This window comes from Panthera onca, chromosome E2, assembly GCF_046562875.1.
Source record: "Panthera onca isolate mPanOnc1 chromosome E2, mPanOnc1 haplotype 2, whole genome shotgun sequence".
NCBI classification, from domain to species: Eukaryota; Metazoa; Chordata; class Mammalia; order Carnivora; family Felidae; genus Panthera; species Panthera onca.
In genome coordinates, this window is record NC_138353.1 from 32,083,108 (window position 1) to 32,097,915 (window position 14,808).

The 14,808-nt window shown below is 44.0% G+C and overlaps 1 long non-coding RNA gene across 1 annotated transcript; it reads left to right on the forward strand.

Annotated features, from left to right (window-relative positions):
• The first annotated feature begins 289 nt into the window (after window positions 1–289).
• LOC132690375 (uncharacterized) lies at window positions 290–14,361 on the forward strand. The gene is made up of 3 exons (XR_009615362.3): window positions 290–645; window positions 13,017–13,148; window positions 14,110–14,361. It is a non-coding gene; the product is annotated as an uncharacterized LOC132690375 (long non-coding RNA).
• Window positions 14,362–14,808: the final 447 nt, after the last annotated feature.

Genomic DNA, 14,808 nt, shown 5'->3' on the forward strand with positions numbered 1-14,808 from the left:
CCTCGCGCTGGAGGGGGGTGGGGGGGTGGAGTTCAAGGGCAACCAGGTGCTGTCCTGCTCAGGGCGGAGCAACCACGCTCCCCAAACGGGTCGGCCCCTTAGGCAAGGCGCTGATAATGATCAAATGATAAGAGTAACAGTCTCCACGTATCGAGAGCTTACTACACGTAAGCTGAATTGGGAGGCACCGTCTCGTCGTCGAACCCTCCCAGAAATCCACCGCGGTTGTGATGATTTATTATCGTCGTTTGACGTCTGAGAAACTCGAAGCGCCGAAAGGTCAAGGGACTTGCCTGCAGCCCAACAGCCAGCCTGGCGGCCGGGCGCAAGCAAGGTGGATGCCAGGCTGAGCTCGGGCTCTGACCTCTCCTGGGTGCCCGGATCTGTAGGGCAGACTTCCCCCAGGAGGGGCGGCGGGCACAGCGCTGGGCCCACCCACACGAGAGCTCTTTGCTTCTTGCAAAACAGCAAGTTGCGCACGTCAACCGTTGGCATCAGGACAGCAATCAAAATCAAGACCTTTTGGAGCCCGTCTTCTTGTACCCAGAGGGAAACTGAGGCCTGGACCCAGGCTTAATTCCCGTCTGGCTTCTGAGCCATTGCCATGAGTCAGAAGCCAAAAGTTTCTTTTCGTTCCTTCTTGTGGTAGGTAGCGGTGTCCCATCTAAAACGGCTGTTGGTCGACTGTTTGGTGTTTGCTATTTAATATCTCACAGGCTAATGTCTTCGTGACTTTTTACTTATTTTTATTATTATTATTATTTTTAATGTTTAATTAGTTTTGAGAGACAGAGAGTGCGTGGGGGAGGGGCAGACAGAGAGGGAGACGCAGAATCTGAAGCGGGTTCCAGCCCTGAGCTGTCAGCACAGAGCCTGACCCCGGGCTCCAACTCAGGAACCGCCAGATCATGACCCGAGCTGAAGTCCGACGCTTAACCAACTGAGCCACCCAGGCGTCCCTCCTCGTGACTTTTTCAATCACATAAATAGGGAAGCACAAGTGAGAAATACAGTGACTCCGGGTGGTTCCTCCCTTGAGTTGCCGCTGTTTGTATTAAACACAACCCCATACGTGGAAGGGTTCTGGAAGGTTCAAAAGGCCTTCTAGAGCTGAAAGATGATTCTGAGAAAGCATGTATTAGGCTGGGTGTTCAGCGCTGAACAATGAAACCTATTTCCTTCCGAAACTGCCAGCGGACATTCTGGAACACCGATGTCGGTAATCTACCTTTTGGTTTTAAATCGGTCAGAAGGGCCCTCGCTCGGGCCCTCTCGCCGGGAGCAGTGACGGGCTGGTCCCCTTTCCCCCAGGGCTCCCTCTGCCGCCTCTCCCTCCCGACAGGCAGGAGGGGTCCCGCCAGGTGGCCTCCAGGACCGGGGCCATTGCACCCACCTTCCCTTCCTTCTGGGCTGCCCGCGTTGTTCCCTTTTAATGCCGTTGATTCATTTCCCTCTTGTTTTGAACAGGCGAACAGGACACATTTGCTGCCACCAGCAGGTGTCAGTAGTTCATACGGCTCAATTTGTCTGCCCCAAACCCACGGTAGGGCTGATCTCGCAAGGCTCGCGTCTCGAGTTTCCATTTCAAAGTATTATGCTGCGATCTTGGCATTAAAGATTCATAGGTTGAATTAAAGATTCATTTTGGGGGGGGGGGGGAGGTTGCATTATTATCAGGCAAATCACGTTCCTTTCATTTTAAACATACCGGCTATTACGATTTCATCTTTTTTTTTTTTTTGCTAAAAGCTCAATTACATCAATATCACTCGAGACCCTCCAAAAACTATGCTAAAAGCCAGGCTTCTCAGCGGCCAAACGCCTATTGCCCTTTAAGGATTAACTTTGCTAAGAAGGAATCCCATCCCTCCAATGCAGAGTTATCTCCCTAATAAAAAAAACCGGAGCGAGTTACGCCTCCGCTTGAGACCTCGGCTGATGAAGCTTGAACTTCTTCCTCCGTCTTACCAAGCCTTCCCCAGACCAGGCCCGGCCTGCTGTGCCTCCTGTTCCCCTCCACACCAGGCCCGGGGCCTTGCCAGAGCGGGCCCTGCTGCTACAAAGGAACCTTCTTCTTCCTGCTGCTTTCGTTCAAGACCTAGGCTCAGTGACACCCCGATGGCCCTCGTCTTGGGCCTGTCTCTGTGTCTCGATGAGCCGGTTTACCTGGGCGTATCATACAATATCTCTATGCGCCTCCCTCCCCCAAAGATAGGGGTTGAGGATTATTTCTATTTGTAACCCCAGGGATCAGCCCTAATACAGGGCTTCTAATACAGGGTGTGATCGCATGAAGTGCTCAAGAAATAATCCCAATGGTCCCAGCCTCTGGTTGGTACCAGAGCTCCTGAAGTTCATGTTTGTTGGTCTGATCTAATGCGATTTAAAAGAAAAAAAATTTAGGTTTCTTTGTTCTGAAAAAAGAGAGCGAGAGAGCGGGGGAGGGGCAGGGAGGGAGGGAGAGTGAATCCCAAGCAGGTTCCGCACCGTCCTCGCGGAGCCCGATGCAGGATTCAAACTCACGAACCGTGGGATTCTGTGAGATTACGACCTGAGCTGAAATCAAGAGCTGGACGCTTAACCGACCGAGCCACCCAGGCGCCCCTGATCTAATTTTAAGAGTTTAGATGGGAGACAGTGATCCCATTTACATTTGACCAAGAAAGTGCCTGCCTTACAAAGCGTCTGGCCCAACACCTTGTCTTGCAGGGGGGCCTGACAGGCCAGGTGTGGAAGCCCAATCATGGGGGCCACAGATGCCAGTCATATTTTCGAAACTGAATGATGCCAGCAGTAAAAATGCTTTGATCTCCATCTGTCGGATTCTTGTAGCTACTTCTTGGTCAATACTGAGCTTAGAGAGGAAGGGTCTCAATGAGCCACTGCGGAAAGCCTGAGGGGTCGTCTGTATTCTTTTAGCTCAGAATTGGATGATGGGCCCCTGGACCACAGCAGGACCCCATGGAAAACTTTCTTTCTTCAGCGGACGTTTCTGACTTAAGGAGTCTGCTCCATTCGCTCTCATCTGGGGTCTCCATTTCCTGTTCCGGAAGGGAACCCCGAGTCCCGCATCAGCACTGGAGGCGTGAGATTTACACCAAAACGCGAATGATAACCACCGCAGCAACAACCCACACCGGAATGAAAGATCATCTTGGCGGACCACCAGCTACGCTCTATCCCACTGTTCATCCTACTCACTTTGAAATAGCAAAGTTTCACTGAACGGGAATAGATACCCAAGGATCACTCACAGAGAGCTGAATCTAAATTTTTTCTTAAAAAAACAAAAACAAAAACAAATTGAAACAAAAACAAATCGTCAAAATACTTTTTTAGAAAAAAAATTTTTAATGTTCATTTAATTTTGAGGGAGACAGAGCACGAGCCGAGGAGGGGCAGAGAGAGAGGGAGACACAGAATCCGAAGCAGGTTCCGGGCTCTGAGCTGTCAGCACGGAGCCCAACGCGGGGCTCAAACTCACGGACCACGAGATCGTGACCTGAGCCGAAGTTGGACGCTTAACCGACTGAGCCGCGCAGACGCCCCTCGAAATACTTTCTGAATCGAACTGATGTTTCATTCTGTTCCAGCGTTGGGTACACATCAGGTGATACTGTTTTCCAAGCACAGAAAAATATTCAGCAAATTTCCCTATGTTCATTGCTTCCCTTTCTACCCTTTAATTCCCTTGAATTAAATCACATTCCCTCTTGGTCACCACCTTTCACAGTTCTGTTTCATCTTTGACAATATATATGCATGAATGACCACAAAAGGTAGCCCAAAGATTTTTATCTAAGTTGGTATAATATTTCATGTTTTCTCAAAGACGAAATTTTGAAATTCGTGGCCGGGGCACCTATGATGACAGAATATCCTCTTCTTAAGGAGCTTGAAAGAATTTGTGAAGGATGATCTTTTAATAGATTTCAAGTCGATGAAACGTGTCGCTTTGCCATCCACGGAGTTAGCCTGTGGGGCTTCTAGTTCTGACTTGCACACTGTTCCATCCTGATAGGGGAGCACTGTTTCAACAAGAGGGTTGGGAAACCATATGCCCGTTCAGCAACTTGTTCATTTGCTCATTCATTCATTCAACAAATATTCAGTGAGTCCTTCCGCCATAGGCCCAGAGCGGATCCCAGGGAATTAGTAGTAAATAAATCATAGCCCTCTGTGGGGTTCACAGAGATTAGTAGAGGAAAGAAACAGCCGTGGATAAATCGCCCCAGGACGAGGGCCACAGAGAGCCAGCAAGGAACTCGAAGCTCCTTACTCTTTCGGTTCATGGTAGTGACCATTTATTTATCCGGGGATGAAACACCTATTGCCTGAGGATTCGAGTGCCGGGACATAAGTTTCTTGAACTCTCTATAGCTGTACTCTGTCAAGCAGGGAGTACTTCTAAATCCACCCAGGCCCTCTCACCAGCACGAGCTACGCTCGAAAGTTAAACTTTTTATCTTCTATGAATGGTCTCGCGTGGGTCTAACACACACAGCTGACATTTTTAAAAAGCAGTAATGTGAAATCTAATAGGTAAAAATTCTAGCCATAAAAAGATGTAAAACATATTGAAATAATAGCTTAATTTTTCTTTCAGCGAGACAAACTAAATTTAAAACAAAATCGGTCATGTTCGGCTCCCAAAACTTATAGCAGAAACATGAATGTAAAATTATAGGTTATTTTTTTTTTAAAGTACTAAGAACAAGTTCCTCCCTCACTTTTCAAAGATGAAAGAAGGAAGACTTATTGAACTTTGGTGAAATAAAGATTTAAGCATTCATTCTGCCTGAGGGACTGTACTTAGTCATCATGCCTCAAATTCTGACAACTAGAGACACTCCTTTGAATTAAAACATTGTCATCAGAAGATTCCTATACTCTACGTATTAACCTCAGAGGCAAGAAGCTTATTATAACATATTAGTATCTTGTGATAAAATATTATCGCTTAATTTGTAAAAAAAATCAGCTAACCACAACCTTGGAAAGCCTTCAGCAGAAATACAAAAGAACAGGGTTCAGGAAGAGTATATTTAACTAACGATGAATCTCCATGGCTTTTCACGTCATTTTGAGAATACTATTTCTTATTGATTTGTGAGAACTCATTATATATGTTAGTGAAAATCTGCTGGCTTTGCCCCTTCACATTCCTTCTCCTTTCTTCTGGTAAGAGAATCACTCTGCATTATGAAAAATGCATTCCGGATATGTTGTATGGTGCTGACTTACCCCTCTCCCTGCCACAAGGGTAGCATATGACCCAGGCCTGGCCAGAGACATGGATGGATAAACCACTAGAACCCAAGAACAAAAGAGAAGTAACCCTAATCCAGCCACAGGCTACTTCAGTGATGGCCATGTGACTCCATCTGGGCCAAAATCCTTCCAAAAGCTTTTCTCCTAGAGCTTCAGAGAAGCAGCTCTCTTGCCCGGGAGACCATTAAACTGGTAGGAGGCACTGAGGTACAGGTAAGCAACATGGCTTCCTTAAGAAGAGAGCTGCAGGGCACCAGCCCTGGACTTTACTGTTACAGAAGCTAGAAAATTCCCTTGTATGCTTTAGCAGTATTTGAATTGGACCACTGTCACCTCAGGTAAAAACAGTCTTACAAGTAATCACACATTGAAAACAATTGCCATTTTGTCTGTCACGTAGGTGGCAAGGGCTTTTGCCCAATGTTTGTCTTTTAATTTTAAGGTTTCTGTCCTATAGAATTTTTTCATTTTTAAGGAGTTAATCCTTTCCCTCTTTAGAGTCTAGTTTTGCTGATAAACCTCAAAACTCCTCCTCAAAAGCCTTCTCTAATCAAAGTTAACAAAATGACCTATTTTTCTAGGACTTTCATGGTGTCGTTTTTATATGTAACCTTTAAACCACCTTCACTTTCTTGTACTGTTGAGCGTGCATTTTGTAAATTTTGTTTACAGATGGTCAGTTGTCCCCAAATTGTTCGGTGAACAGTCCAGTCTTTTTCCAGTTATTCCAAGGCTACCTTTTCTTTGTCTCAATCCGTATTCGTGCTTGGTTTTGGTCTTGGCTCTCAGTTGCGTTCATCTGGACCTCCCTCATCCTGCATCTGTTCTGTACCAACTTTAATTGGTTAATTGTTATACCTGGTAGAAGAAAGTTTATTTTCATCATTCTTTTCCTGGCTATTCTTGCATATTTATATTTCCGGAGCACTTTTAGAATCAGTTTTCTTTCTGGGGGGCCTGGGGGGCTCAGTCGGTTGGGCATCCGACTCTGGCTCAGGTCATGATCTCACAATTTGTGAGTTCGAGCCCCGCGTCGGGCTCTGTGCTGACCGCTCAGAGCCTGGAGCCTGTTTCAGATTCTGGGTCTCCCTCTCTCTCTGCCCCTCCCCCGCTCATGTGTGTGTGTGCGCTCTCTCTCTCTCTCTCTCGCTCTCTCTCTCAAAAATAAATAAATTTTTAAAAAAAGAATCATTTTTCTTTTAAGTTTCATAGGGGGCAGCTGGGTGGCTCAGTCAGTTGAGTGTTCAACTCTTGATTTCAGATCAGGTCACGATCTTTTACGGTTCGTGGGATCAAGCCCCAGGTTCCGTGCTGGCACCGCGGAGCCTGCTTGGGATTCTCTCTCCCTCTCTCTCTGCCCCTCGCTCTCTCTCTCTCTCTCACAAATAAATAAATAAACAAACAAATAAATAAATAGGCTTTAAAAAAACAAAACCAAAAACCTTACTGGGGTTTCCTTTGGAACCAGGTATGTGTATGAATTTGGAGAGAAGTGATATTTTCATAAGACTGAGTCCACTCATGCAAAGATTAAGTGCCCTCTTGAGTTGTTAAGGTTATTTCTATGCTCCTCAGTAGAGTTTAATAACTTTCCTTACACGGGTCCTGGGCAGTTTGCGTTTTTGTTAAATTTTTTAATTATGATTGTTTAAACCATCATATTTTCTAAAGAGTGTTTACTATTATATCGGCATAGGATCGTAGATCTAATTCCAGAATATTTTTGCAATACTCTGGAAAAAAAGAAACCATGTATCTGTCAGCAGTCACCCCCCATTCCCCTCTCCTCCCACCCCCTGGCAAATACTAATCTACTTCCTGTCTCTATAGGTTGGCCTATTGTGGTCATTTCATGTAAAGGGAATCATGTGATATGTGGCATTTGTGTCTGGCTTTCAGTTAACATAATGTTTTCAGGATTTATCCATACTGTTGCATGTTTCAGTACTTTCTTTATATGGCAATAATATTTCATTGTATGGTTATACCTTGTTGTTTGCCCACTCATCAGTTGATGGATATTCGAGTTGTTTTTGCTTTTATACATAATCCTGCTATGAACCCTCATGTACAAGTTTTTGTGTAAACATATTTTCCCTTGTCACGTGTGTATATCTTGTACCATAGGCTAGTTTTACCTGATATAAAAGTTGGTATAAATGGAATCATACTTCTGCTGTCTGACTTCTTTTGTTCAGTACATTTCTGAGATTTGTTCACATAGATCGTTCCCTCTTATTGTTCGGTACTATTTCCCTTTTTTAAGTTTATTTATTTATTTTAAGTAATCTCTACACCCAACATAGGGCTCAAACTCACAACCCTGAAATCAAGAGGAGAATGCTTCTCAGACTGAGCCAGCCAGGTCCCTCTGGGTAGTATTTCATTCTATGAATATATCAGTTTGTTTACCCAGTCTCCAGCGGATGGACGTTTGGGTTGTTCTCATTTGGGGCTCTTATAAATAAAGCTGCTCTGAACACACCTCTATACATCTTTTTATGAACCAAAGTTTTCATGAACTTTAAGTATAGAGCTAGGACTTGAATTACTCAACCCAGAACAGGTGTATGGTTAGCTCTACAAGAAAATTCCAGAGTTTTCCAAGTGGTTGTACCGTACTAAATTCTCACCAGTGATGTATTCGAATTCTGGTCACTCCACATTCTCATTAACATTTGGTATTACCAGTCTTTTCAGATTTTGGTTACTCTGTTGGGGATGTAGTGGTATCTCACTATGGTTTTAATTACTATTTTTCTGATGACTGATGATGTAGAATGTTTTTTCGTATGCTTATTGGCCATTTGTACCTTTTCTATTGTGATTTGTCTGTTCAAGTCTTTTGCACATTTTAAAAGTTGCATTGTCTTGTTAGTAAGGAATTGTAAAAGTCCTTTATATAGTCTGGGTATAAGTTCTATGCCACATATATTTTTTGTAAATGTTTTCTTCCAGCCTGTACTTTGTTTATTCATGTCCTTGATGGTGGGATTTGATGAGTAAAAATTTTTAACTTTTGATGAAATATTACGTATTGTTGCTTTAAATTTTATGGTTATTCCTTGCAGTATCTTTTCCAAGAAGTCTTTACCCCAAGGTCATGAAAATTTTCTCCTATATTCTCTCCTAGAGACTTGATAGTTTTGGCTTTTATAATTAGGTCTGTGATTCATCTCGAATTAATTTTTGTATATGGTGTGAGATAAGGGTCAAAGCTCATTTGTCCCCACGAGATATCCAGCTCTTCCAATGGCAATTGTTAAATGTTTTCCTTTATTGATTATTTTGGTGCTGTTGTCAAAAACCAGTTGACTGTGTCATTGTGGGTTTATTTCTGGAATCTCTATTGTGTTCGATTAATCAGCCTATTCTTACACTAAATCCCACACTACATTTGTTACCGTACCTCTTCGTAAGTCTTAGAAGTAAGCTGTATGAGTTTTCCAAACTTGTTCTTATTTTTGAGGTTGTTGTAACCATTTCCATTTCCACTTGAGTTTTATAATCTGTTTGCCAATCTAGACCAAAAGACTGTTGGGATTTTTATCGTGGTTCATTTAATTTAGAGATCAGTCTGGGGAGAAGTGACATCTTAACAATATCGAGTGCTCAGATCCGTAGACATTACATCTCTCCATTTATTTAAGTTCAGTTTTCTCTGCAATATTTTATAGTTTTCAGTATGGTGGTCTTACACATTTTCATTAAATGTATTTTTAAGCATATATTTTTTATGATATTGTAAACATTTTTACTTTATTTTGCAAATTTTTGCTACTAGTATCTGACAATACAATTAAGTTTTATACATTTACCCTGTATCCTAGCACCTTGCTAAATGTGTTTATTTTGGCCCTTGGTTTTGTAGCTACTTTAGGATTTGCTGTGTGCATAATCAGGATGTCTGTGAATAAGAACAGATTTACTATTTACTTACTCCTTTTTGATCTATATATTTTTTATTTCTGTTTCCTGCCTTAATTGTACCGGCTAAAATCTCCAACACACTGTTGTGCAGATGTGGAATAGTGCATTTTTATCTTGTACCCAGTCCTCAGAGGAAAGTGTTTAACCTTTCACTATTAAAGTGATAGGATTCTCAAGGATGCCTTTATCAGATCGAGAAAGCCTTCCTTTATTCCTAGTTTCTAAGAGTGTTTTTGTCTTTTTCAAAATCATAAAATGCTCCCGGAAAAGCACAAGTCTTATGTCACAAGGGAAGAGATGTCCCTGTTCTTGACCAGGCTGAAGCAGGAAAGGAGGTTAGTCGTAAATGGGAGGAGAGATTTTTTGCTCTTTCTAAGGCCAGGAAAGGTTGAGTTTGGAGTAAGAGGAAAGAGCATGCTCAGAGATTACAGGGATGGGGACAAACTGGCTTAGCCAAGCTGAGGTAGGCTAATGGCCAAGATGAGGCCCGAAGTGAGGTCAAGTCAGGGCTGTGGGTTCGAGAGACACCTGTGGTGAGCACCTGGGTGGGTCAGTCAGTTGAGTGTCCGTCTCTTAATTTCAGCTCGGGTCATGATCCCCGGGTCGTGGGATCGAGCCCCCCATTGGGCTCCGTCCTGAGTGTGTGGAACCTGCTTTGGACGCCCTCTCTATCTTCCTGGGCTCCTCAGGCCCCAGTCTAAAATAAACTTTTTAAAAAAGGGTTTTTTTAAAGAGACACCTGTAGTATTAATAGGGTGAACATTCATCCTTGTTTGCCTGGGAATGTCCTGCTTTTAAAACTGAAAATTCATGGGAAATCCCTGAGTCCTGGCCAAACTGGGGATGCTTGGTCGACCTAGGTATTAGTCGTATGTTACCCTTTGTGTCGAGCCCCCAAGACTTCAGTAAAGACCGGACTGGAAGTCCCAGCTCTGTCTTAGCTGTGCTTTGGAGAATAGGGTGGGGGCATACGTCCATGAGTGAGGAGAACTTCTCTGGTGAGAGGCAGCCAGCCGAGACTCTGCGTATTAACCAGGACCCGTTAGTGGAACATGGAAACGGTCTTTGGGGATCCCAGTAGAAAGATCGGGAAGGCGACAGGGACAGCATGGAGCCTGGACTTCCCGCGGGCGCTTAGAGCATTAGGTGTTTGATCACTAAAGAGAAGTCCTGACCTTGAACAGGTGAACTTGGGGACATCCGTGTTACATATAGTTCGAGATATCTTCCTGTCTTGTGTGGAAAAACACATGCCAACCTCAGAGTTGTTGGCCATTCCTTTCTTTGTTGCCAAATATACAAGGGGCACTTTTCATTCCCCACATCAGGTGTCCCGATGTAGAATTGCCTATGTGTCACCATCTTCTCCATGGGAAGAGTGAGACAATTGTCTTTTTTTTTTTTTAATGTTTATTTATTTTTTAGGGAGAGAGAGAGAGACAAACAGACAGAGCATGAGTGGGGGAGGGGCAGAGAGAGAGGGAGACACAGAATCCGAAGCAGGCTCCAGGCTCAGAGCTTGTCGGCACAGAGCCTGATGCGGGGCTCGAACCCACGAACCGTGAGATCATGACCTGAGCCGCAGTCGGATGCTTAACGGCTAAGCCACCCAGGCGCCCCCTGTTAGACAGTTGTCTTAAACCCTGGCTGTACTGCTTTCTGGTTTTAGAACCTTAGAAAAATCTCTGAAGTCTTGGCAGCATCACTTTCCCTATGTCCTCCAGTCTTTTAGAATTAGGAGAATTAAATGAGTCAAGTTATAAGAGCAGAGCCACGTTATGAAATCTGTGGGCCCTTGGCACTCCGCCTTCATGGGCCCCCTCCTCCATAAAAATTGCCAAAAAGACAACTACAACCCAGACGGGATTCATTATTATGTTCATTATCATCATATTATTTGTTTCATCTTATTTTATGAATTGATTCATATGTTAGCAGATTATATTATTATCACACTTATTATTGTCCTCTGGCTTGAAAAGAAATGAAACTCACACATTCCTGCGCGCTCCGCAGCTCATGAGGCAGCCCCGTCGCCCAGGGCGGACGCAGGATGAGCCCGTAGTCCGCGCTCCCGGACTTTTCCGCTCTTTCTCTCCCATCGCACGTCGATAAAGAAGATCTTTCAAAACCTTCGAGCGGCAAATTGCAATCTGAGAAATGAAGCAAAGAGAAAATGCTCCCCGAGCCTGTGGATATCTGTAACAGCAGGTTTCACTTATAGTGAATATCACTTTACTGCTTTTAACAAACTTCAAAGAAAATGTTGTAAGGCCATTCATTCTCCATGTCTGTTTTACATCAGTCACAATTAGATCCTAGCTCCACTTCTCTCCCCTTGTTATACCTCATAAATTGTGTAACTAGAATGTATGTGTAGTATATGGATTACATTAGGAATTGTCAGAAGCAGCCCTGATAATAAGCATCTGTACTCGCCCCCGCTTCTGGCGGATCGGAATGGCTCTGGAGGGACGGGAACACACAGCACCCGCGACAAGGGAGGGGGGGGGGTGGAAATCCCAAGCTCAGGGAAAGGGACCCTCCGTTCTTAAGAGTCCCCCTGGAGAACCCTGGAGCTGCCACCGTGGTGTTGAAACCACAGCGCCGCACTTCTATGAAAACCGTGTTCGTTTACCGGTTGCATGGCCGAGCAAACATGAGAACAAAAGGCATATGTCCAATGCACTTGAAATCTTGCTTGCGGCTCATGGGAGGAAGTGTGGGTGTCCGGGGCAGGGCGGTTGAGCCCCCCCCCCCCCCCCAGAGATGTCACCGGGGCAGGACTTTCGGTAAGCGATGAAACCTCCCGGGGATTCCCACCTTGGTTCTTCTCTGCCCCTTTTACTCCAGGCAAAGACCCTTCTCTTCGCCTTGTAAAGAACCAAGAGATGACTCATCAGTTGTTTCTGTTTGAAAGAGGCAGAAAAAAAAAAAAAAAAAGAAAGAAAGAAAGAAAGAAAGAAAGAAAGAAAAAGAAAGGAAAAAAAGGTATATGGCCAAATAATACAGAGTCCTTGTTCGAAATGAAAGAGCTTTAATATATTTATATTTATCACTCTGGTTGCATTTATAAGATCATTGAAATTCAAGACTGTCTCGTTTTGCTAGCAACGGGAGAGAGAGAACTGCTTCCCACATGTGGCTTTTCCTGATAACCCAAGCTTTGTATCCTTTGAAGCTCCAACACTTGTTAAAGTAGAATCTTTTTTCTTTTCTTTTCTTTCTTTTTTTTTTTTTTTTTTTTTGGATAAAAATTTCCTAAATGTCACACGTGTTTTGCAGCCTTTTGGAGCAGACTTTCCTGAAACATAATTGAGTCTTTGTTGAGGGTCAGCCCGTGTTCTGCTAACTCGTGGAGAGGGTCAGTGCTGCGGGCACTCTGGCATTACACGGGCTGGGCTCACGGGACACTCTGCTGCTGTCACCAGATGAAACCTGGGGTGGTTGCAAATCCCTGAGCACAGCCCCGTCCCCATCTGCAGCGATGGGACAGAGTCTGTGGGCTCCGAGGGATGCTGGGAGCGTTAGGGGAACTGCTGCGTACTTAAAGTGTTCCCTATGATGCTTGGGAGATAGTAAGCATTTTTTTAAGGGTAGTCAAGAAAAAGCATGGATAATAACATAAAGAAAATGAATAAGCAAAATAAAAATGTCATGAAAACTATAATACACCGGAAAAGCGTCTCTATGATACAGGCATGACGTCAAAGGCTTTTTGTGAACATAATTCATTCCACTGATCCTAGGTGGTCCCAGGGTTCCTTAGCCTCTGTTCAGGATTTCCCTGATTTCCCTAACTTTTCTTTGTACAGTCTGACCATTCTCCCTGCTCCCTGGGCTCAGTGCTGACTTCAGGTGATGTCTCCTCTAGCGTCTTGCTTCTAACATCCGGCGAGAACGGCAGCCACATCAGGTTGGACAGAAGAATTTTTGAGACAGAGCAGGTGAGCTCTGAGGCACGGTTTTCAGTAGTTTTTTCTCAGGTAGAGGTGGAAACGTGTGACCTTTCATGCATTGTATTAGTCAGGATGGGCTAGGTTTTGCTACAGGAACAGACGACTTTAAATTTCTTTTTTTAACGTTTATTTATTTTTGAGACAGAGAGAGACAGAGCGTGAACAGGGGAGGGGCAGACAGAGAGGGAGGCACCGAATCTGAAATAGGCTCCAGGCTCCGAGCTGTCAGCACAGAGCCCGACGCGGGGCTCGAACTCACAGACCGCGAGATCATGACCTGAGCCGAAGTCGGACGCTTAACCGACCGAGCCACCCAGGCGCCCCAGGAACAGACAACTTTAGAGCCTCCAAGGGCCTGACACAACAAAAGTTTGTTTCTTATTCCTTTGATGCGTTCAGCTATTTTCCCCTTTATAACACATGACACGATTAAGACCGAAACTACTTAAGTCACTTGTCCGCAGCCATAAAGATAGTAATAACATGGCTAAACTGATATTCAGAACAGGTCTGCCTGGCACCAAAGTCCCGTGTTCTTAACCAACATTTTCTGAATCTCAAATATACTCTAGTTCACTGAGGTTGATAAAAGAACCCTGAAATGAGGGACTTATATGATTGTTTCGTCTGTGCAATTAGTCTACTAAAGAATGGTCAAATTTTCCTTTGTTCCCTTTTCTCTTCCCCATTGTCTTTCCACCAGAGGGACTGCTTTCAATTTAGCGAACACATTATGAGCATTTACTATGTGCTTAGCTGTGGAACATTCCATAAGGGATTCCAGGGCAGGGAATAACCACCATAGTTCTTGACCTCTGATAAATATTCTATAATCTTTTAAGGGAGATTACTGAATAAAAGAAAACAATGATAGAGGAGAGATAAAATATAAGACAGTTATATACATATAAGGGAGTTAACAGAATATCATTTGCATTATGTGCCACAGATAATTCGATTTGCTGTTGTCAACACTGGGGGATAAGAAGAAGGGTCTTTAAGGATTGGCAGGACTTGGATCATACACCCTAAAGAAGAGGATGGATGAAAAAGGAGGAGGTTGGCCCGATGCAAAGGGAAAATGTGTGCTGGGAGGGGGAGCTAAACTGGCTGGGGAAAATAAAGGCCTCTCATGGGGGACCTTGAATATCAGGGGAAAATCTGCATCCTATCCCATAGGCAAAGGAATAAAGGCAGATACAAAGCATGTGCCATTTCTTTCTTTTTCTATAGAGAAAAATAGTTTTAAAAATAGAGAACACGAGATGCCTGGGTGGCTCAGTCAGCTGAGCATCCAACTCTTGGTTTCAGCTCAGGTCATGATCTCATGGTTCGTGGGTTCAAGCCCCTCGTTGGGCTCTGCGCTGACCGTGCAGAGCCTGCTTGGGATTCTCTCTCCCTCTCTGACCCTCCACTGCTCATACTCTCTCTCTCTCTCTCTCTCAAAATAAATAAATAAACTTAAAAAATATATATAGACCATGTCAGATAATGTTTGTCCTCCCACCCTGGCTCTTCCTGATTGTAATCATTACTTCTCTCACCCAAGAAAAAGCTACTCTGTCATGATTTGGTGGGTAACAGTCCAGTTTCCATGTTGACATTTTTCTTCTATTGATGTACAAGTTATGCATTAGATTTCCATCTT